This window comes from Pongo abelii, chromosome 17 (genome assembly GCF_028885655.2).
Source record: "Pongo abelii isolate AG06213 chromosome 17, NHGRI_mPonAbe1-v2.0_pri, whole genome shotgun sequence".
In the NCBI taxonomy this organism is placed as follows: Eukaryota; Metazoa; Chordata; class Mammalia; order Primates; family Hominidae; genus Pongo; species Pongo abelii.
In genome coordinates, this window is record NC_072002.2 from 83,814,836 (window position 1) to 83,836,791 (window position 21,956).

The 21,956-nt window shown below is 34.7% G+C and overlaps 1 protein-coding gene across 14 annotated transcripts in view; it reads left to right on the forward strand.

Annotated features, from left to right (window-relative positions):
* The window catches only part of CCDC102B (coiled-coil domain containing 102B), a 376,391-nt gene that overhangs the window by 72,150 nt on the left and 282,285 nt on the right, over positions 1-21,956 (forward strand). For 2 of the 14 annotated variants that reach the window (XM_063716946.1, XM_063716947.1), the window contains exon 1: positions 3,868-4,366. The exons of the other annotated variants lie outside the window; for them this stretch is intronic. The gene's annotated coding sequence lies outside the window, so the exon portion shown is untranslated. Of the gene's footprint in view, positions 1-3,867; positions 4,367-21,956 lie in introns of those variants that run through there. 14 annotated transcript variants of the gene reach the window in all.

Here is a 21,956-nt window from a genome sequence, read left to right on the forward strand (position 1 = left end):
TTCTCTTTTCCTCCCATCACTGAAATCTCTCATGAGGTTGATTAAAACTCAGAGTTTTTCTGCTGTTCTTAATGTGTGGCTTGCATCTGAATCTTGACTTCACGAGCTTATTATCATTTAAGAACAGCTTCCCCATCTCCAGCCTCCTTGTCTTGTTCAAGGAATGAAAAAGGAGAAAGAAGTCAACAGGCTGGCATTAGAAATACAAAAGTTTTCTAAACCCATTAGGTTTCCACTTATGTTTCATTGGCAAAACTGCACCACACAGCCAAATATATTTGTATGGGAGGCTTGGTAAGGTAGGCTTCAAAAAAAATGACCACATTGTTGCTCCAAACAAAAATAAAAAATTGTTTTGTAGGGAGGAAAGGGAGAAAGGATACTGCGTAGGTAAATATCAGAACCCACAGGGTGGATGTAACATATAGAATGAAACTGGAATTCACTAAAAAAAAATAGCCTTCATTGATGTGTGCTGAGTACCTCAAGACATTATAAACTTGCCAACAAATTTTGGAAACCTCACGGCTGAATTTTTCTCGTCTCTTTTTCATATGTCCCCAAGTGATTGTTATATGATATGGAGTGTTAGGATAATGGAGGTGTGTGTGCACAGGGGTATTATAACCATGGTGTCGATGTACCCTTTGAAACTAGGATGGAGACCATAGATAACTTTGTTTTTGATTCTGAGAGGTCCCATGCTATCAATGAACAAATAATTTGTGAGCCAGACTTGGCAATAAGGATGAAGTCGGACACCTTCTCCGTTTTCTGACCCTAATGGATGTGGCCTGTGTGGGGCAAAAAGAGCCTTCACATGAGAAAGCTGCAAGTGAAGACAGTGCCCTCCACATATAGTCAGATTTTACTGGTCATTAATTTGTAAACTTGCCAGTAAAAAAAAAAAAAAAAAAAAAAAAAAAATGCTGTGGTAAGACAAAAACAAATGCAAAGATACAGAAAGAGATAAAGTGAAGAGAGAGGTTTCAGGTTTTAATGTAAAGATGGGTTATTAAATTTGAATGGTGAAGAAGAGTAAGAACTTAGGAATAGCAAAGAGGTTTCTAGATTGAGAGACTGGATAGGTGGTAGTTTATTTATTTAAGATTGAGATTACAAGATACAGTAGAGTCTTTGGAAGAAATATAAGAGCTTTGATGATTGGAGATTATTGAAAGATTTAAACAGCTCCTAGTGAATATTTCATTAGACTTTGGAAATACAGATCTGAAGCTTTAGAAACTATTAAGGAAAGACCCTATGTATTTCAGAATTATATGTCTATTAGTTTACTAGGGCTGCTGTAACAAATATCACAAGTTTGTGGCTTAAAACAATAGATCTCATAGTTCTGAAGGACAGAAGTCCAAAATCAAGATGTCAGTCCGCCATACTCTTTTGAAAGCCCTAGGGGAGAACCCTTTTTTGACTCTTCTTAATTCTGGTGATTGTTGGCAATCCTTGGTTTGTAGACCTATCACTCCAATTGCTGTCTCTCTCTCTCCCATGACATTCTCCCCTGTGCGTTTTGTCTAAATTTCCCTCTTCTTATGAGGATACAAGTCCTTGGAATATGGTCCCCCCTCACCCAGTGTGGCCTCAGTGTAACCTGATTACATCTTCAAAGATGATATTTCCAAATAATCATCTTCATAGGTACAGGAAGTTAGGATTTCAATATATCTTCTTAGAGGACACAATTCAACTCACCAAATACGTGTGGCAAAAGAAGCCTCAAAAACAGATGTGCTCCCCTAGACAGAAATGTGAAATAAGAATAGGACCAGTGATGGCCTCTTGAAGGTGTTCCACCATTGAAAGGAGAGAAAAGTAATAAAAGAGGAGATAAAAATATGACATGGTCAGAAAGATGAAACCATAATCCAAAAAAGTTGTGGTTTAGAAGCCAGGAAAAGCCAGTGTATTACGAAGAAGGGAGTTGACAAAAAGATTTAAAAACCTTCAGGGACTTCAAGTGCATAAGTACCGGAAATAGACTACGGTATCTTTTTAAAGATGGAGCAGGAGAAGGCTGGGAGAAGAGAGACAATTTAAGAGACAGAGAGACACTGCAGTGATCTAGAAAGATCATGATGGTTGTCTGAACCAGAGTAGTGGCAGTGAGAAAAGAAGACTGGGCAAATTATTGAAGTACAATCAAAAGGAACTAGTGCTGGATTTGATATAGAATAGAAGGAGTCAAGGATGACTTCCAGGATTTTTCTTTGGGCAACTGTAAAACTGGGTTGACATTTATACAGATAACACAGCAGGTTCATGGAGAGATGATGATTTCAGTTTAGACAAGCTGATGCCATATCTGTGTCATTTTCTAGTTGAGGGGTATAGTGGGCTGATGAATATGAGTATTGGAAATTCAGACAGTCATTGGGTCTAAAAGTAGATATTTGGGAGTCATCTAAAAAGAAAGATGGTAATTGAAACTATGAGGATGGGTGGCATTATCCAGAGAGAGAATATACACATTTATATGTAGATTTATCTAAGAACATACGTGACATACACCAAAGGATAGATGGAGGATGAAGCATCATCAAAGAGGGCAAGGAGAGCCAGCAAAAGAGGTCAAGAGGAAAACCAGGAGAGTGTTGTGCCAAGACAAGAGATGTCTTCATGTGGGCAGGGTTGTGAACAGTATGAAAGGCTGTGTAGATGTCAACTAGAAGGATTAAGGTGAGTTGGAAAAATTAAAAATAAATAGAATATTTATGTGCATGCATGTGTGTGTGTGTGTGTGTGTGTGTGTGTGTGTGTGTGTATTGTCACTTTGATGAATTAAAATCAGGTGGATGCAAGACTAAATAAAATTCTTGGCTGGAGAACTTTCAATCATTTAGCCATGACAAGAAGGAATGGTACCTGAAAGTGAAAATGACTGAATTGAAAGTAAAGTTCATTGGCATACATGAAATTGACTAAAGAATGTATGGTATTTAACATCATGTGGGGAAAATCCAGACAAGAGGGAAAGCTCAAAGATAGAGGAGAGAGAATCATGATTAAGTTTAGCTCGAATGGGTCAATTGGCTTTATACAGGAAGATAGCCACCTTTTCCATTGCATCAGAAAGTAAGGGGGAAAAGAATGTTAAGTAGAGATAGATGAAAACACCGTAATAAGCCTACAAATTAGGGAATGGTGAAAAATAAAATAATTTGAAGACATTTATTGCCTAAATTTCAAATGTTGTTTTTTTGCTACTTATAAGGAGCAAGTCGATCCTGTTACCTTTTGACTTTTTCTTTTTTACTTTAGACATTTTTTGCTGCTAGTTTCGACCAGAGAAGCTCTTTTTTATGTGGTCTCTCGCCTCCCCCCACAACCCCCATCAGAACACTTCCTGACAGCTGAGTCATGTCACTAGAAAGCTACTTCATATTCTTTTTCCCCAGGGAAAGGGGCCAGAGAGCTTTCACTGGGCACCCTGGGGACTACAGCTCACAATTCCTGCCAATATGACCACGATCAAGGGTTTTGACATACAGTTCTTGTTTCATGATTTGTATACTCAAATCTTTTATTAAATATGATTTATTTTGCTTTTGTGCAATCTAATGCAAATCAGATTGGATGAATATTTTATATTGTTCCTGTAATCTGCAGTATAATTTCCTTTAAATATTTTTCAGATAGGTACTTTCTAGGCTTTTTTTTTTTTTTGCTTTGCTATTTTAGTTTTTTCTATTATTATTACAAGTTATACTGTTGTGATTAAACATGAAGTACACTTGTGGATGAAGGCGTGGGTGTCTTTTTCTTTTTCATCCACAGTAGAGGTTTCAAATGATTGTATGGAAAGCTTTGGATAACCATACTTAGGGAACATTAAAAATGATTTTATTTTGATTGGCTCAATGGTGATCCAAAGAGGGGGTTGTGGTAGTGGTTTCAATAAAACTTCACAACCAATGGGAATCTTTTTTGAGTTCGTGTGGAGTGCCCTTAATGCTGGAAATAATCCTGTTGGCTAGGACTCCAGAACTGTACAGATGAGAAAAGGATGCAGGAAATTCTGTTGTTTACACATATGGCTGCAACTGAGACACTGGAGCAGCCCAGCAAGCCCAGAGGGTAAGAGTGTTTAATAACCTTGTGGTTTTCTATTTAATTTTTATATTTTCCTGCTGAGGCAGAGCATGTGTTGTTCTCGGAGCAAAGACAGTTGCTTACAAGATGCAGAGCAAAACTACTGTAGAGCTGGGAAGCAGAAAGATTTGGAGTTTCTTTTTAAAGTGATTCCTTCCTTTCCCCTTTCATTTTTCCACTGTGAGTGTTATTATCCTGACAATTTGTCATACATTTCCTGTCTTTAAAAAATAACTGTATACTAAGCAAAACTCAGGTAAGAATTTCGACTCTACATTTAGACAGTAATAGTATATGTTGATATTAAAATTTTGTTTCATTGTTCCAAATGAATGTGAATTAGTCATTGTGTTTGAAGTAATCTATATTCTTACAGTAAAAAAGTAAAATTGTTATGGAAACCCTCCTATCTATGCCTCATGTACCTTGAATTCTTTTCAATTGTTGAGTCTTCATGCTGAATTCTTGTATTCGTTAATGGAAAGTATATTTCAAACTTAGCACGAATATTGATTTCTTTGCATGTTACCTGTATAGTGTGGAGGAGACAGGGATACAGAATAAAATAATAAAATCCTGTGCATAATAAAAAATAATGCTTAGCTATATAGAAATAAATTATAAAACTGAAAAAAAATCTCTGGAAACCTTTGGGAAGCATTTGCTTATGTTTTCTGCAAAGATAAATTATCAGTTGAATGTCAAGTGAGTACATTTATTAAATATAAATATAAGAAAGATTCTTCAAAAAATATAATTAGAAATATGTCAGTAACATAGGACCAAAATATATAAAATATTTATTGATACTCTTATTTACATCAATACCAGTTTTTCTGTTTTCTAAAATAATGTGAATGTGTTTTTGCTAATCATTTTCGTGGGAAATGGTGTTATTACAACTTTTGAGTAAATATTCTGTTGTTAGTAAAATATGTTATTGTCAATAAGTATTTTTATATATCCAGTAAATATTCTTGAATTCTATTTCATATTTTAATGAAAGCAATAAATTAGAAGGAAGTATTTATAAGTTAGTGATACAATATCTGTGTAGGTTTGTGTGACCTATTTGAATATATTCAGAAAAATGCTTTATGTGAATTGCTTTATTTTCCAAAATATCATATGTTCTTATGAAATCATAGATCATTTCATTGTCTCTCTTTTGCATCCTTCATATGTTATGATTGGATTCAATAATTGCTTGATCACTGGGACATTGTTTCTGGGCCTCACTGTGGGCTTGGCTTCAAAATAATTTATGAGTGTTTTATCTAATTATTAGAGCCACAAAACAATGGCTGTAATTCTTAAAATACAAGAAATGATCTCAGGTCATCATATCTCTTAGGCTGATGTTACAAGACCAATTGAATTCTGCCATAATGCCAAAATATTCAGAAATTCCCTTTTTAGCAGGTATGTCAGTCCTAAAGAGATGCCAGAGGCTTTAAAGAAAAGTTCAACTTCTTGAACTGAGTCTTGAAAAACTAGTAGAACTTGGATAGGTGCTGAAAGCAAGAGGAATACTCTACTTTGAAGAAGTAATTGGCAAAAAGGGTTTTGAACACGAATTAGCATATAGCATAAAAGAATGGTGAGTAATTTATCTGATTGGAGGAGAAAAAAATATACCTTTGTGAGTATCAGACATTGTACTCAATACATAGAGCAGGAAAAATTGATAGAGCATCTTAACATTGCACACAGAAAAATTTGGCCTTTACATATCATGCAAAGGGGACAATTGCAAGTTTCTGAAAAGAGGTGGAGTATCTGTGCCTCTTTTCATCATCTTTACCATCATCATCATCATCATCATTTTGCCAACACATAATAGCATTTTCTGCGTGCAAGATGATTTACATACATATCCACAATTTTGATAGCTCTGCAAGAAAATGAACATTAGTTTACACGTTATTTTCATTTTGCACTTGAAGGAACCTGATGTTCAGAAATGTTCAATGATTTGCTTAAAGCCACAGATAAAGAAAGTGAGGGAACCAGAATTTCAAATAATGTCTTTCTGGCCCCAGAGCTATTTCCACTATGTTGTGCTGGTATTCTAAGAATGTGAATCTGGCAGAAGTCAAGCAGAATGGTTTGAAGTAGACATTGGGATTTTAGGGTGCAGGGAGGAGGTCGTGAGACAATAGTCCAAAGATCCATTCCAATATTCTATAAATCCAGACGAATCACCGTTCTATCAGTTGGGCCACACTTTTCCTTTGGGAATTGAGAGAAGAGACTGACGCTGAAAATAAGTGGTAATTTTTACATTTAAATTAGCGGCCCTCAGATTCAACACTTATGCTTTTCTCTCTCTTAAATCTACTTAGAGAAGGTATCTTTTGCATTCTCAGAGAAAATGTCATCACTGATTTGCATTGAATATTACCTATTCGCAAATGAGATGTGTGAGGTGGCCAGGAATAACACTGGGGATGCACTGACTTTCCTCTGTTTCTTTTTGATACGTGATATCAACGAACACTCAGCAGCCAAATACTCTTAAAACTATGGAATGACCAAGGTATTATCAAATAAAGGCATTGTATAAGTTTCATTTCAATGGGTGAAAAGCATATATAAAATTCACATTGTAATAGTGTAAAATACAGTATATTCACAGTAAAAAAGAATAGAACTTATTTATTAACATGTTTTTCTTCATATATCCAAACCTTAAAGACATTACTTCTTCTCAAAGTAGAACTAGTATCTGGGATAACATTCATTTTCTTCTTCTTTTTTTCAATGATATAAAAATTATAGTTTATTTCATAACAACGAGTATTTTTTTGTTCCATGTATACATGATGGTTACTATGCTATCATTTTATAAACATACTGCCTACTAGTTTAGAATCATACAATCATTAAGTAGGCTTTACTGAAGGAGTATCTTTTTGCCATACACGAAAACAGATGAGAATAGTTGAAATGCAAAGATTTGGTCACTGACCTTGAGGTTTTATTTTTGTACAGATCTAGGTTGCATTCTAAGAATATATTCTATAGAAGGCATTTTGTATAACTAGTACTCCATCCCCAGTGCCCTGACTAATTGTAGATGCTCAATGGAGATTGAGTGTGGGCTTGAGACCTTGATTGTAAAACGGAAAACTAGATATTGTATTGGAGGTTGTGCTCAAGGCCATTTAATTGTAGTCATAGCTTTGCAAAGGATTGTTAACATTATTACATACTTAAATATTATCTGAGTTGATTTATATTTAATGATATTTCCTAAAAGAATTGCTGTTGTGTGTCATAAATATATTAAAATATTTGATGTTAAAATTTTGATAGAAGTTTTTTAGTAGCTAAAGAAAAAGGTGTCCTTAATATTGAGAAAAAAAACATATGCTCACTGATATATTTATAAATATATCTTATCATAGTGTCTGTTTCAAATTTGTAGAGTTAAAGTTTCCAAAAATAAAAGTGAGATTTTTAGTCACTGACTCGGGAGCATATGTTTCTAAGCTGCAGTAAACGTTTGGAAATATAACACAGGTAAAAAGGCAATAGTTCCATGAAGAAAAACCTGTAGCAACTTTAGACTCATTTCCATTTGGAAATAGTTTTGAGAGTGTGTCATACAATCTTTCCTTTCCTCCCTTAGTGAATTTAGGATTGTGAAGGCATTAGGTGAAAGATTACATTTATGACCTCTGCAAAAGATCAAATAGTCTTATTAGTCAGCTTATATTCATGAATTTTCTATCTTCTTTTGGCATAAAGGGTTTTGAACAAGGATTTCTTCTCTGGATGAGAAGAAAATGTATTTCACAATAAAGCATGAAAATTATAAGGTGCTCAGTGGGATTATAACATTTGGTAGCACAGGAAAAAAGAGAAAGATGTGGAAGTGCCAGAATCCATTGGTGTTGCATATAATTCTAGAAGGTTCTGTTTATAACCTGTTTCTAATTTGGAGCTAGAATAATCTCAGGGATTGTCTGAGGGTTCAGGTGAGCTTTGTTCTATCTTTGTTTTGAAATCACTTTACAGGTATTGTCAATGGTAGGAATGAGTTGGGTCAAAGCAACTACATAGAGTCCCTGCCGTCCTATTTTTGATACTGCCCAGGCTTCTTCATTCTTTTCGTAATAATGAAACTTAAGTTATAGAATTTATGATTGCATGGATTAAAAACATGGATGTCGCAATTATGTCGTGCTACAAATGGCCTCTAAATGTGTTAATGCTATATGAATTTACTTGCTGGTTTTTATGTTTTTGGTATGTTTTTATATTTTATGTTTTTGGTATCAGGACTAAATAAATTTGACCTGATAATGTAGATTAATGGGAGAAATTCCAGTATTCATGGATTAGAACTAGGAGGGCAATCTCAGATACAAGCTTCTCACAGAAGGCTGGGGCCTAAGCATAGGTACTGAATGCAAAGCTCTGGTCCTGGGCCTCACATGGTCCATTCATTGTCTATGGTTGGCAGTCATTGTTTACTCTGTGGCTATAAGTTTCTTCCATATTATTGAGCAGGATGTTTATCTGAATTAATATAAATGACACATTCGAGAAGCATAGATCTTTATCCAAAACGATATCAGAAGTAGAAACAGTGCAGAAGACAAACTCCACCTCTCATCTGCTGATTCTTTTGAAACCCCTTGGTTCTCTTATCTCTGAAAGGGATACATGGCTTTGTTCTCCCAAATATCCTATCCACTTTCCACGCTGTTTCAAAAGTATTTCTGGCCAAATAAATGTAAATCTTCATCTTTTGTATAAACAGATAATCATCATAGGTGTATTTGTGTATTATTTAAGTACTTGGAAGAATGAAGTTGCTGATAACAATTAAAGTGGTGTGATTGGGGTTAACCTCACTTAAAACTGTTTCTTTATTAATTTTAAAAGCCTATAAGCATTTAATATCCAAAAGCCACCTTCTTTAGAGAAGACTGACTTATTTAGTGGAACTTGTAATGCTTGCCTTTTGGAAGAAAAGGAATAGTTCTAAGTCACTCTGTTTTAGATTTGTCCATTTAGTACTAAATGTCTACCATGTCTCAGACACTGTTCTAGCAATGGAAATAGAGATGTGAATAAAAAGTAAAACCCCTTTCTTTACATTAAGCATATAGTCAAGCTGGTAAAGCAGTAGAATCCATACATAGTATATAAATATATATTAAGTCATGATAAGTACTGTGAAGAAAAAAAGAACATTCAGGCTAAAAGGGAATAGAATATTTACGCACTCTTGAAATAACCAGGGAATGTCCCTTCTGTTAGGGTGAAGGATGTAAGATACCTAACCATGAGGAATCTTGGCAGAAGAGAGGTATAAAGGAAATCACATGTGCTAAAGTCTTAAGTCAGAAGAATGTTTGTCCCTTCAAGGAATGGCCAGATGGCCGGCAGCTGCTGGGAATGAGCAAGGCAGGGAGGCACAGGCAGAGGCAACTTTGAGAGGAAGTAAATCCAGCTTAAGCTTCAAGATATTAGGGTGGTGCAAAAGTAATTGCGTTTTTTGCCATTACTTTCAATGGGAAAAATCATAATTACATGGTCACCAACCTAATATTATTTTATTTTTAAAAGGGCTCTTCATACCCCAACTGTAGGAGCCTCAGGTCGGGAAATCATGGGTCCTGATGAAGAGTTCAGGGATGCTTTATGTTTAGATCATGACAACATCATAAACTACAACCACTTTATTCTGAGTCTGATGGGAAGTCACTTGAATGTTGGGATCCTAGAAATATTGTAACGTAAGTTGAGTGTTCAAAGCATCCACTTGGCTGTGCTGTGGAGAATATACTGGAGTAGGGAAAAGGTGGAAGTAGGGAGGCCAGATACCATACAATATTCCAGGTGAGAGACAGGGTGGTTTGAAGGAGATATTAGAGATGGAGTTTTTGTAATTCTGCATAGGCTGTATTTCATATTTTCCTGCCAGGACTGATGGAGTTTCCAACAATGATGTGCAATGAAAGGATAAAGGAATCAAGGATAACCCCTAAGTTTGGTCTGTAAACCTAGAAGAGTGAAATGTGCATTTATTGACAGAGGGAACACTGTGGAGGAGCAGGTGTAGATGTGAGGGGAGTTCAAGTGTTTGTTTTCGAACACGTGAAATCTGAGATGCTGATTAGATATCCTTAGTGATGTTAAGTGGGCAGCTGGACACACGAGCCCAAAGATAAAGGAACATCTCAGGCCAGAGATATAGATGTTAGGAAATTTCAGAAAATTAATGAATTTGAAGGCAAAGGCCTGGATGCCTTCACCCAGACCAACTGCCCCAGCCTGAAGTCTCAGTGTTGGAGCACTTCCAGTCAGGGGTGTGAAGCTGAGACAGAATATGGGGCAGCTACCAGGGAGTAGAAGGAGAACCACAAGAGAGGATGCCCTCAGAAGCCAAGAAAGTGAATGATGAAATGGACAATCATATACAGGGCTTCTGATTGGTCAAGTAAAACAGGAATTTCAGGCCTGGAATTGACCATTAGATTTGCAATGTAGAAGTCACTGATTTCCTGTTTTTGTGGCGAACTAGAGTTGAAAATGATACTGCAACTTTAAGAAAAAATGAGATAAATGAAAGTGTCTTTAAAATAATTTTTATTTTTAAAAATGCCAAAGATATGGAGTGGCTGCTGGGTGGGGATCAAAATCTTTTTTTTTTATGTTGAGGGTATTATAGCATGTGCATTTGCTAATGGGAATAATCTAATCTAGAGAGAGGTACAAACTAGTTAAACAGGAGAGGAGTGTATTTGAGGAGGCCGTGTCCTCGAGTGGATTAGAGGAAATTAGATAGAGCATACAAATGGGAAGTTTGGTGTTAAGAACGTGGAGTGATTCTCTGTAAAAACAGACAGAATAACATATGGGTATCCATTAGACACATAGATATGATGGAACCAATGGATGGCAGTTGTCTTATAATTACATATCTTTTCTAAGTGAAATAGAAAAACCCCCTCAATCTCAACAGATAAGGCAGAGCTGAAGAAGATATGAAAATTTTGAAGATAGAGAATGTATGGGATTATTCAGTAGAATGTTTGTGAATTAATCAGGGAAAAATATTAATTTCCCTGTGGTAGAGTTGGCTTGGCTACATTAAAGGCCCATATGAGGTCCAGAGTCAAGAAATTGAAGTGAGACCAGATAGCAAAGGGTGTGTTTTCTCGAAGCCTGATCAAGAGTGTAGGTGCAGACATGGAGCAGGAAGACAGCTGTAATTCACTGACATTAGAGTTTCTAACCAAGTAGGGTCGAGAGAATGCCAAGCTTGCTCACAGCAATTTGTTAAAACTGGAGCACAGAATAGGGAGGAGAGAGTGGATGTGAAGCCAGTGAGGAAGAGAGAAAAAGCAATACGATCCATTGATAGGAGGCCATAGCTGGGTCAAAGAAGAGAGTTATGGGGACAATAGTAAAGGGTAATCAGAGAGGTGTGGATCATTGATATGGAAAGAAATGCTAGTATGGTAATGGGATCTAGGTGCATAACCAGCCAGTGGGTGGGTGAGGTCATATCATTGGAATTAATAGGAACTGAGAAATGAGGATATTGTAACGACACTATATGTGAAATACTTTGGAAATTAAAAATTTTCTTGTCCCTGGAAACATATTCAACTTCTCCTAACTTATTAACATAATTGGTTTCATTAGATAAATGTTAATACCCATTCCCATGCCAAGACTCTACAGCGTTGTCAGTGATCTCGTTTACTTTTCTCTCTGCTTATGTAGCATTCTGATCGGTCCTACAGACTGTATTAAAGAACGATCTTCAGCCAGGGATCAAAGCAAGACAAGGAAGTCTTCAAATACAGCCGATTACAAGCCCATAATTTTTTAATGTGTTTATCATTTTGCCAAAATTTTGGATAAAAATAAAATTATACGTATTAATAATGTTAACAACACATGAATTAATATTATTTTTAGGTTTTTATTTACAACTGCTGTTTTAATGACATACATTTTTAAAATTAATAATTATTTTTCCCATGTTGTCTAAACAGCTTTAAATATATTTTAATGGGATTTCTCAAAGCTTAGATAAGAATGTTCAGCAAACATATCCAATTTTTAAAATGATATTCATTTTATTTTTGTATGACTATTGCAACATCACCTCTTCTGTATTATGTGGCCATGTAGAAGAGAATGAGAATGTCACATTCACTTATCTTTGAATAGCAGGCATAGCTACTTTGGTGTGCATTTTTATTATCAGTAGAATATGTTTTTCAAGCATATATTTGCAAATAATATTATTAGTAATTATCTTAATTTCCTGTATTTAGGAATCCTCTAGGTGTTAGAGACAGCAATATTGCCAAAACATTCTGAACATGTTTGAAAAAAATCAGAATGCAGTTTTCTATTTCTGTAAAATTCTCTGTGGAAAAAGAGAAGTTCTTAAAGTCTTTTGGATGCTCTACAGCTATTTTGTCCAATAGAAATATAATTCAAGCAACATTTGCAATTTAAAGTAGCTACATTTAAAAAGTTAAAAAATGAACATGTGAAATTAATTTTAATAATATTTTTGATTTAATCCAATCTTTCAAAAATATCCCTTCAAAACGTAATTAGTATGAAGTTATTAATGAGATAGTTTACATTCTTACGTTTCATGCTGTGTTTAATTAGTACTCACCAAACATCACAATTCAGGCGAGCCTCATTTCAAATGTTCACTAACTACATCTGATAGGTGACTACCATTTAAGACAGCACAGGTTTAATACTCCAGAATATAAATGGTTCAAAAATATCTTCATAGCAACCATAGAATACATTTCAGGCATTGTATTTATCTCCTTGTTGAAGGTATGAGTTTGAACGACCTTATCAAGGAAGATAATTTACCTCACGTTTTCTGAACCAGTGTTCTCTGGGTTCTACTATAGCTCTCATGTTATCATATTTACATACTTATGTTATTTTGATGCTGAGAAGTGTGTTAAAGATGGTGGCCTCTAGAAACAACTGGGACCAATATATTCTCTGCTTGCTATAATTTAAGAAAATTTACTAATTTAAGAAAATTTAATAGGTGTGAAAATCAGGCAATGATAAAAATGATAAAACTCAATTTAGGAGTCCACACAATTCTTAGTACTTTTTCTCTTTTTTTATAAATTAAATGCAATGTATAGATCTGGGAAATCATGAGATATTTAAGAAAAACAAGGAAAAAATAGAGTTTTTGAGGAAGATTTAAGATAAGACGTTACAGGAATTACTTGGGAAAGAGTTGAAGAAAATATTTACATGATTGGGAGGCAAAATAAAAACCAAGCAAGCTTTCAGAAATGTAAGAGTTTAATCTGGTCTTCCACTCTTTGCAGCTTTCCTTGCACATGGTGTCCATTTTCTGTTTTAGGGAGTGGAAAGACAGATCTTTTGAGAAATACAAACACTGAGTATTCACTTCCTGTTATTTTGACATTTTTAATCCAATTCCTTTACTTGTCTTTACTAAGACAAACAACTATGCAAAAATGAAAGGAAACACATGAAAACGGATCCCAGATCAATCAGCCGTTGTGTTAAGGATTCTACTTTCTAGTTAAATTGTTTTTTTCTTTATTGCTACCTTCTCCTATGTCAAAGGATGAAAACCAGAAATATAAACACTTAAAAAAAAAGATGATTGCAGAGTTGGGGGCCTCTATGTCTGAATAAATTACTAATTTATTTTGGCTAACATGGAGAAAATATGAGCAGGGATGAACGTTTCACTAGGATTTAAGCAACTAATCTTCAAATCAAAAGCTAACTTTTTTTTTAAGATTCCACGTCTTTTCCTTCTCGAGATTACAAACTCGTCTATAAGTTTCATATTATAGATGTAACTTTCCCAGTGAAATCAACATTTTGGATCTCACTATTATAAGAAGTAGCTTACATATTGCACAACCATTCTATTTTGTTTTTCAAGTAACATATCTAAAATTGGATTACTTGTTTTATATTATATTAAGATGGAAAGAATTAGAACAAAACATGTGATGGGTATTATTTTTATCTTAGAAGAGTTCATATAAATATAATGATTCTGTAAATCAGATTACAGTGGCCAGGACAAAGAAGTCAGCATTTTGTCAATATATTACTAGCTGCTGTTCCTAAAACTTTTGCTGATATACTTGCATGTATTAATATTTCTCTTTGTTGCATAATAAAATAACATTTGGTTTTTGAATCATTCCATTGTTATTTCATTGCTTTTACTACTTTTTTTTTTTTTTTTTTTTTTTTTTTTGAGACAGAGTCTCACTCTTTCGGCCAGGCCAGACTGCAGTGGCGCTATCTCGGCTCACTGCAAGCTCTGCCTCCCGGGTTCACGCCATTCTCCTGCCTCAGCCTCCCGAGTAGCTGGTACTACAGGCGCCCGCCACCGCGCCAGGCTAATTTTTTTGTATTTTTAATAGAGACAGAGTTTCACCGTATTAGCCAGGATGGTCTCGATCTTCTGACCTCTTGATCCGCCCGCCTCGGCCTCCCAAAGTGCTGGAATTACAGGCGTGAGCCACAGCGCCCGGCTTACTACACATTTTTATTTCAGTTTTTCTGAAAATTATGAAGCTCTTTGGCAATAGAAAATGATTGGTTTAATGTGTTTATAGTACAATATACTAACAAATATTGTTTTATTTAGATACAAAATGAATTTTACATGGTTTTATTTTTAAAAATTTATGTCATAAGTATATGTTCTGAAATTTATGCTATTTCTATTCAGAAGTAAGTAGCCTTGTGATTTCAAAATAGATTAATCGTGTGTTTTAAGAAAAACATAATTACGAAACTTGGGAAGTTTCATGTTCACTAATAATTTTGTTTTCTCAACATCTTCTTCAATTACATTAATAAAAGCAAATCATTCAAGGACTAAATCCAGCCTGCAGTAATTTGGAGCATTCATAAACGTAATTGAGCTTCTACAATATTGTGCTTTGAACATGTTGCCACGGGTGGGTGAAAGCAGCTGGCTTTCCTGTCTCAAATATTTTGAGAAGTTTTAGAAAGTAAAGTTTACTCTCAGCCTAGAATTCCCTCATTTTCCATAAAGGAAGAAGAATTGACCATATAAATATTTATATTTGAGAGATAATTCAGGAATATTAGAGAAACTCTAAAAACACAGTTTAAGTTTGTGTTATAGTTTGTGTTATAGGTTATGGAATTCTATTTTTTCCAGTTTTTGATGTACATAAAAACTTAATGAAAATTATAATGTTCAGAGCAATTTGTTTTTAATCATTAACTCAATTTTTATTCTATTAAAAATGTTAACATCTAAATAACTTGTAACAAATGAATTTTTGAAAACTTTCCATTTAAATAGCTACATAATTTTTAAAATAAATACATACTCATTTCCATGAGTCAGATTTTACATATAATCACAGGTAAGCTCCATGAGAGTGGACATTTACATTTATTGATTCATCTTCAATGCCTAGAATTTCACGGCTGGAACATGGTAGAAATTTGATAAATATTTGTCGAATGCATAAATTCAAGATTCAAAAACTAAGAAATGTTTATTCTTATTCTGCTTTAACAACTTCGAGGAATGAGTAGATATCATTGTATACATGTGTGAATGTTTATAGTAAAATGGTCATTAAAACACATTGCTTTACCTGCACTTTCTCATTTGTTTGTCTCTTGCTTTGCTTTTGTTTCACATGAGTTACTGAAATGTTTTTAAAACTCAAAATTGGATAACAATAGAAGTAAAGACAAATGAAAATAAGTATACTTTAAAAATCTTACATTATTTTACCACTTCTTGTTTTTCATTATGTGTAATTTAATTTGTATAAAGATTTTTTAGTCAAATTTATATTTAGAGATAGATTTGAAAGTGTTAATCTTTAAATAGAGTGCATATGTACAGCAGATGCTGTTTTAAAAACTACAGCAAACAAAATCTAATAACACCAAAAAATTTGGAAAGAGGTAGTAAGCAGCTGTCTTACACAAATTCAATTTTCAGATAGATTTTAGCCTTTAGTCTTTTTTTAACCAAACAAGTAATTTGTAAATCTCACTGAAAAACTTCATATAATGGACAATCATTTGCATATACACACTCAGCAGGTGGTAAGCCCTGTTCAGACATAGCAGATATTGCACATATGATTTATATCTGATTAAAATGGAAATACAACAATAAACCAACGTATTGGTTTACAATATCATTAGAAAAATATTCAGGAAAAATTTCTGTCTATCTGCCTTAATCCAGGAAATAATATCTCTATTATTAGCATATCTTATTCTCCTTCACTTTTGAATGATTCCCGAATGCTGGTGACTCTTGGGTAATTGTAAACTTAGTGCTTTTTTTCCAGATAGGTTGGGTTCTCTAGGATCGTGATTTTTAGAGAGACTGTTTTGAAAAATTTTCTTTTCTTTTCTTTGTTTTTTTTTTTTATTATTATACTTTGAGTTCTGGGATATATGTGCAGAATGTGCAGGTTTGTTACATAGGTATACATGTGCCATGGTGGTTTGCTGCACCCATCAACGCATCATCTACATTAGGTATTTCTCCTAATGCTATCCCTCCCCTTGCTCCCCACCACCCAACAGGCCCCAGTGTGTGATGTTCCCCTCCTTATGTCTATGTTTTCTCATTGTTTAGCTCCCATTTATGAGTGAGAACATGCGGTGTTTGGTTTTCTGTTCCTGTGTTAGTTTGCTGAGAATGATGGTTTCCAGCTTCATCCTTGTCACTGTAAAGGACATGAACTCAACCATTTTTATGGCCACATAGTATTCCATGGTGTATATGTGCCACATTTTCTTTATCCAGTCTACCATTGATGGGCATTTGGTTTGGTTCCAAGTCTTTGCTATTGTGAATAATGCTGCAGTAAACATACGTGTGCATGTGTCTTTATAGTAGAATGATTTATAATCCTTTGGGTATATAAGCAGTAATGAGATTGCTGGGTCAAATGGTATTTCTGGTTCTACATCCTTGAGGTATAAAACAATATAAAGTCTTCATGGAAACTTTGAAAGAAACAGTTTCTTTTCTATGTTGACAAACACATAAGAGGCTGGGCTTGGTGGGTCACGCCTGTAATCTCAGCACTTTGTGAGGTGGGCAGATCACCTGGGATAAGGGGTTTGAGACCAGCCTGTCCAACATGGCGAAACCCCATCTCTACTAAAAATACAAAAATTAGCTGGGTGTGGTGGCGTGCACCTGTAATTCCAGCTATTCAGGAGGCTGAAGCAGGAGAATCACTTGAACCTGGGAGGCAGAGGTTGCAGTGAGCCGAGTTCTTGTCACTGCACTCCAGCCTGGGCAACAAGAGTGAAATTTCGTCTCAAAAACAAACAAAAAACATAAGAAAGTCAACAATTCAGGCAGGCAGAAGAGTCTTTAAGAAAGAGGGAGTTTTCAACAAGATAGGCAAAGTAATGAAGAGATTGAAAGGAAGAAGGCTTTCTGGGAGGGGAGCATGGTGAGATGGCAGGAATGACAGGTGAGGATCCTGAGGTCACATGAAGCACAGAGGACGCCAGGCCAACTCTCAGAGGTAGGGAGAAAAACTGGACCTGGAAGGTAATATCTGAAGCCAGAAGAGAAAAATATTGGGCTGAGGTAGGATTTAATATGCTGAGAATATTCACTTAAAGGGGAAAATAACTCAGTCACTGAATGTGGTACCTTTTAAATTTATCAATCTGGAAAAAAAGTATAAGATTCTCCTACCACTGCTGATTGAAATAAAACTGTGTAAGGACTAATATACTTACAGTGTTAGATTTTTATCATTACAAATCAGTGCCTAATCTTTTCTTGTTAAACGTTCTATTGTAAAAATAAAAACCTTGCTAAAGCTATACATCATGGTTGGGTTTACAGAAAACAAAAGCAGATTTTCATATTTCCCTTAGGAGGATTAACCATTTCAACAGAAAAATATATTTATATTATTTTATATAAAAATATATTCAAAATTCACATTATGTTAAAGTATCCAATAGATTTCATTCTACTTTATAAAAAGTGATAAAATTTTAAGATGTACTTTGTGATGAAACTTAATTCTCAACTAAAGACTCTACTTCAGAAGAAATTTTCCTTTGAATTCCTGGACCATGGTAATCATTTAGAAAATGTGGCTATATATGATTATTGGATTATGGTCATTATAAAGCAATAGAAAACAACTTTCATGTCGTGGTTCACTTTAAGTAATAGAAAAGCATTTTAAAGAACAACATAGCAAATCTGAATAGCGTCTCTATAGTTTAGAGGGGCTAAATACCTCTGTAGCAGAAGGTATGTCTTTCAGATGTTGAATATTAATTGGGTAGGTTGATATATTTGAATATATCAAGAGGAGGCAAAATACAAAGAGGCAGTGAAACAAATCATGACCCTAGTTAGTATTAAGCATTTCCTATGTTAAAAATGTGAATATACATATTTTAGTTCAAGCTGGTGCTTCTACATTTTTGTTGTTGTTGTTGCTGTTGGAAGAAACATTCCTTCTGAAGAATTAACATACAGGAATTGAGTACTGACATCCTAGGGAAGTTGAATAATTTTGGTAATCCAAGGCAAAAAGCCCAGCTAGCCTGAGAAGAGGGATATCCAGGTATCCAGGCAGAGGAAACCTAGAGATGGAGAGAAGATGAGAGGAGAGAAGGGAAGGTGAGGTCAGAAAAGAGGAGGTCGGGGAGAGAAGGGGAAGGGAGGTGATATGGTTTGGCTGTGTGTCCCCACCCAAATCTCTTATTGAATTGTAATCCCCATATGTTGGGGGAGTGGTCTGGCGGGAGATGATTGAATCATGAGAATGGACTTCCCCCTTGCTGTTCTTGTGATAGAGTGTAGACTCCTCAAGTGATCTGGTTGTTTGATAAATGTATGGCATTTCCCACTTCTCTCTCTGTCTCTCTCTCTCTCCTGCTTCCCCATAATAAGATGGGCTTACATTCCCTTTGCTTTCTGCCATGATTGTACGCTTCCTGAGGCCTCCCCAGTCATGTGGAAATGTGAGTCAATTAAACCTATTTTCTTCATAAATTACCCAGTCTCAAGTAGTTCTTTATAGCAGTATGAGAACCAACTAATACAGGAGGCCAGAGAGATGAGAGGATAGGAGGATAGGGGAGAGGAGAGAAGGGTAGAGGAAGGGATGGGAGGCAAGAGAAGGAGGAGTTAGAGGATGAAGAGCAAGGGAAGGGGAGGCCAGGAAAGAGGAGGGGAGAGGAGGCCACTTGTTCCTTCATAGAAACATTATTATAGGACTTTGGACCAGAAATGTAGGTTAGTTAGGGGAGAAGAAGGGAGGGAAGGCCAGCAGAGAAGAGGATAAAGGAGGCCGGGAGAGTGGAGCCCAGGCGAGGGGAGACCAGGAGGTAAGACTTGGTTATCTGTGAAAAGGACTTTGAATCTAATCCTAAGAATTAATGGAAGAGCAATTGGGAACATTTTAGCAAAGATGAAGTCAAATTAAAATATAATTATATATATATATATCTCTCTCTTTAGTTTTTGAGTGTAGAACACTTTTGAAAGGGAGAGAAGTTGGAAATCTATTTCAGTTATCTGAGAACGATGTGATAGTATTTGGACTAAAGTGGATGAGACAGAGAAACATGAATGCAAATAAACATTTTTATAAGTTAAAATGAGCAAGACTTTATAATTGACTTGATATAGAAGATGATGAAGAATGGTTAGTAAGAGAAGCTTAAATCTTTGGCTTACACCAACTGAAAGGATAGCGGTGCCTTTTATTAGTAGGAAAAAATGAGAAAAAATGGAATTAATTTTCTATAGAGTGAGAAGTATAAAAGGCTTTCTCTAAACTCCTCAAAGCAGCAAAATTTATGTTTTGCTTTTAGAAAACAGAATGAGTATTTTCTTTACTCCAATTTCTAGGAAAAGGAGGAAAACATTTTTTCAATCTTTTTTTGACATGGAGGAATTTTCTAGCTGTGCAAATGATTGTTTTGCAATTAATCACTTTTTTCTAGGCTTTTTTCTTAATTATAGGCTTTGAGCACTATTAGCCAGAAATATTTATTCGATTTAGAGCATCTCTGTCAATGAATCAGCCACTGAAATAGAAATAAACTGATTTCATCAAGAAACAATATGAATAGAGTTGGGTAATTAACACTTCTTCCTTCATAGAAACATTATAGGACTTTGGACCAGAAATGTAGGTTAGTTCTTCATTCAATGGTTAGTTACATTCAGACATTAACTAAAATCTATCATGTATATTCATATTATTTTCAAAGGAAAATTAAAGATTAAAATATAGCAATTTTCTCTATTTAAACCTTTCTTTTGATTTACTAAACATTTCTAAAGACAGAGCAATAAATGATAAGGTGAGTATCATATTACAGAAACTATTTTCTTAATGTTTAGAAATAATATCAATAAGAATACCTGGGTTTTGAAAAATGTAAATAGTCCCAGAAGTGTTTTAAGTACAAATAACAGCAACGAGCATGTTTCCGAAAATATTTCATTTGCAATGAAAACAAGCTGAAAAGAAAAAAAAATCTCCAATATGTTTACATTTAAAGGCCAAACACAAACTTTACTAAGGAAAACTAATAATCCAGAAATATTAGAATAGATTTCTTCTTCTGATACACACCTATATCACTGCTAAAGTTTTTGATCCACTAGTATTTGCCAATAAAAATTATTTTCAACAGAATATTAACAAACACACTGCAGATTGTCTTGCCTTGTAACATAAGGAGTTCTTTACTATTCTTTGTTAAAGCAGGATATTTTATATATTTCATGTAAGTTTCTATAATCATACAACAATAAACATGATTTTTTATTTGCTGCTTCTGAGGTTTTAAGTCATTAAAAAGTAAATTTTCTTTGAGCACAGTTCTAAAAGATTACAAGTGACTGATCACTTTCAAATCATTCTGTCACTTTTTCTTTCATTTCTTTGATTTACACACATACAAACACGGAGGCACCAAATATATTTTCATCTCCAACAAAACTGTGTATTTCAAATGGATGGAATAACATCACTTGTTATGGCCCAATGGACATAGATAAACTGCATGTATATGCATTGAGGCAATTGTAAACTGCATTTTAATTGAGTTATAGAATTAGTTCTCTCTAGATGCATTTTTTGAATGTCTTCCATGTTCTAGTCACTGTGAAGACAAGGATAAACAAGTTCTTTGCTAAGAAGCTTATAGACTGGCATGGAAACACATGTATTAAAATTATTATTCAATGCCATAGATACAGAAGAAAGTGATTAACCAGAGCATGGGAACACATATGAAAATGGAACAAACTGACCAGGAAATAAGGTATAGATTCATCATTTCTCTCATTCCAGCCACCCTTCACCTCCATTTACATACACACACACACACACACGCACACACACACACACACACACACTGAACTCTAGTTTGGTTTTCAAATAGTTTTGCACTAACTTCTTTTTTTCATCTTTTTATAGATATAAGATATACGTATTTTTTAAAAAATCTGGATCGTGTAGTTCATCTACTGTAATTGTAAGCTAAGAGTTGATGACAAGGCTAGGGCTCTGTAAAATGTGTATTCCATTTGGAGAGCAACCAGGGAAAAATCACTTTGAGTTGTTTATTTCAATATATCAATTCATTTTTCCCATAGCTTTAGATAATTTGGAAAAAGGATTTTTCACACTCCCGTATCTCATTCTTCGTTTTATCTTTGTGTTTTGCTTTCCAAATTTTATTAATTCCATGCCTGATTTCATTGTAGCAGATTTTTTATTGTCCAAAGGAGAAGTAGAAAATAG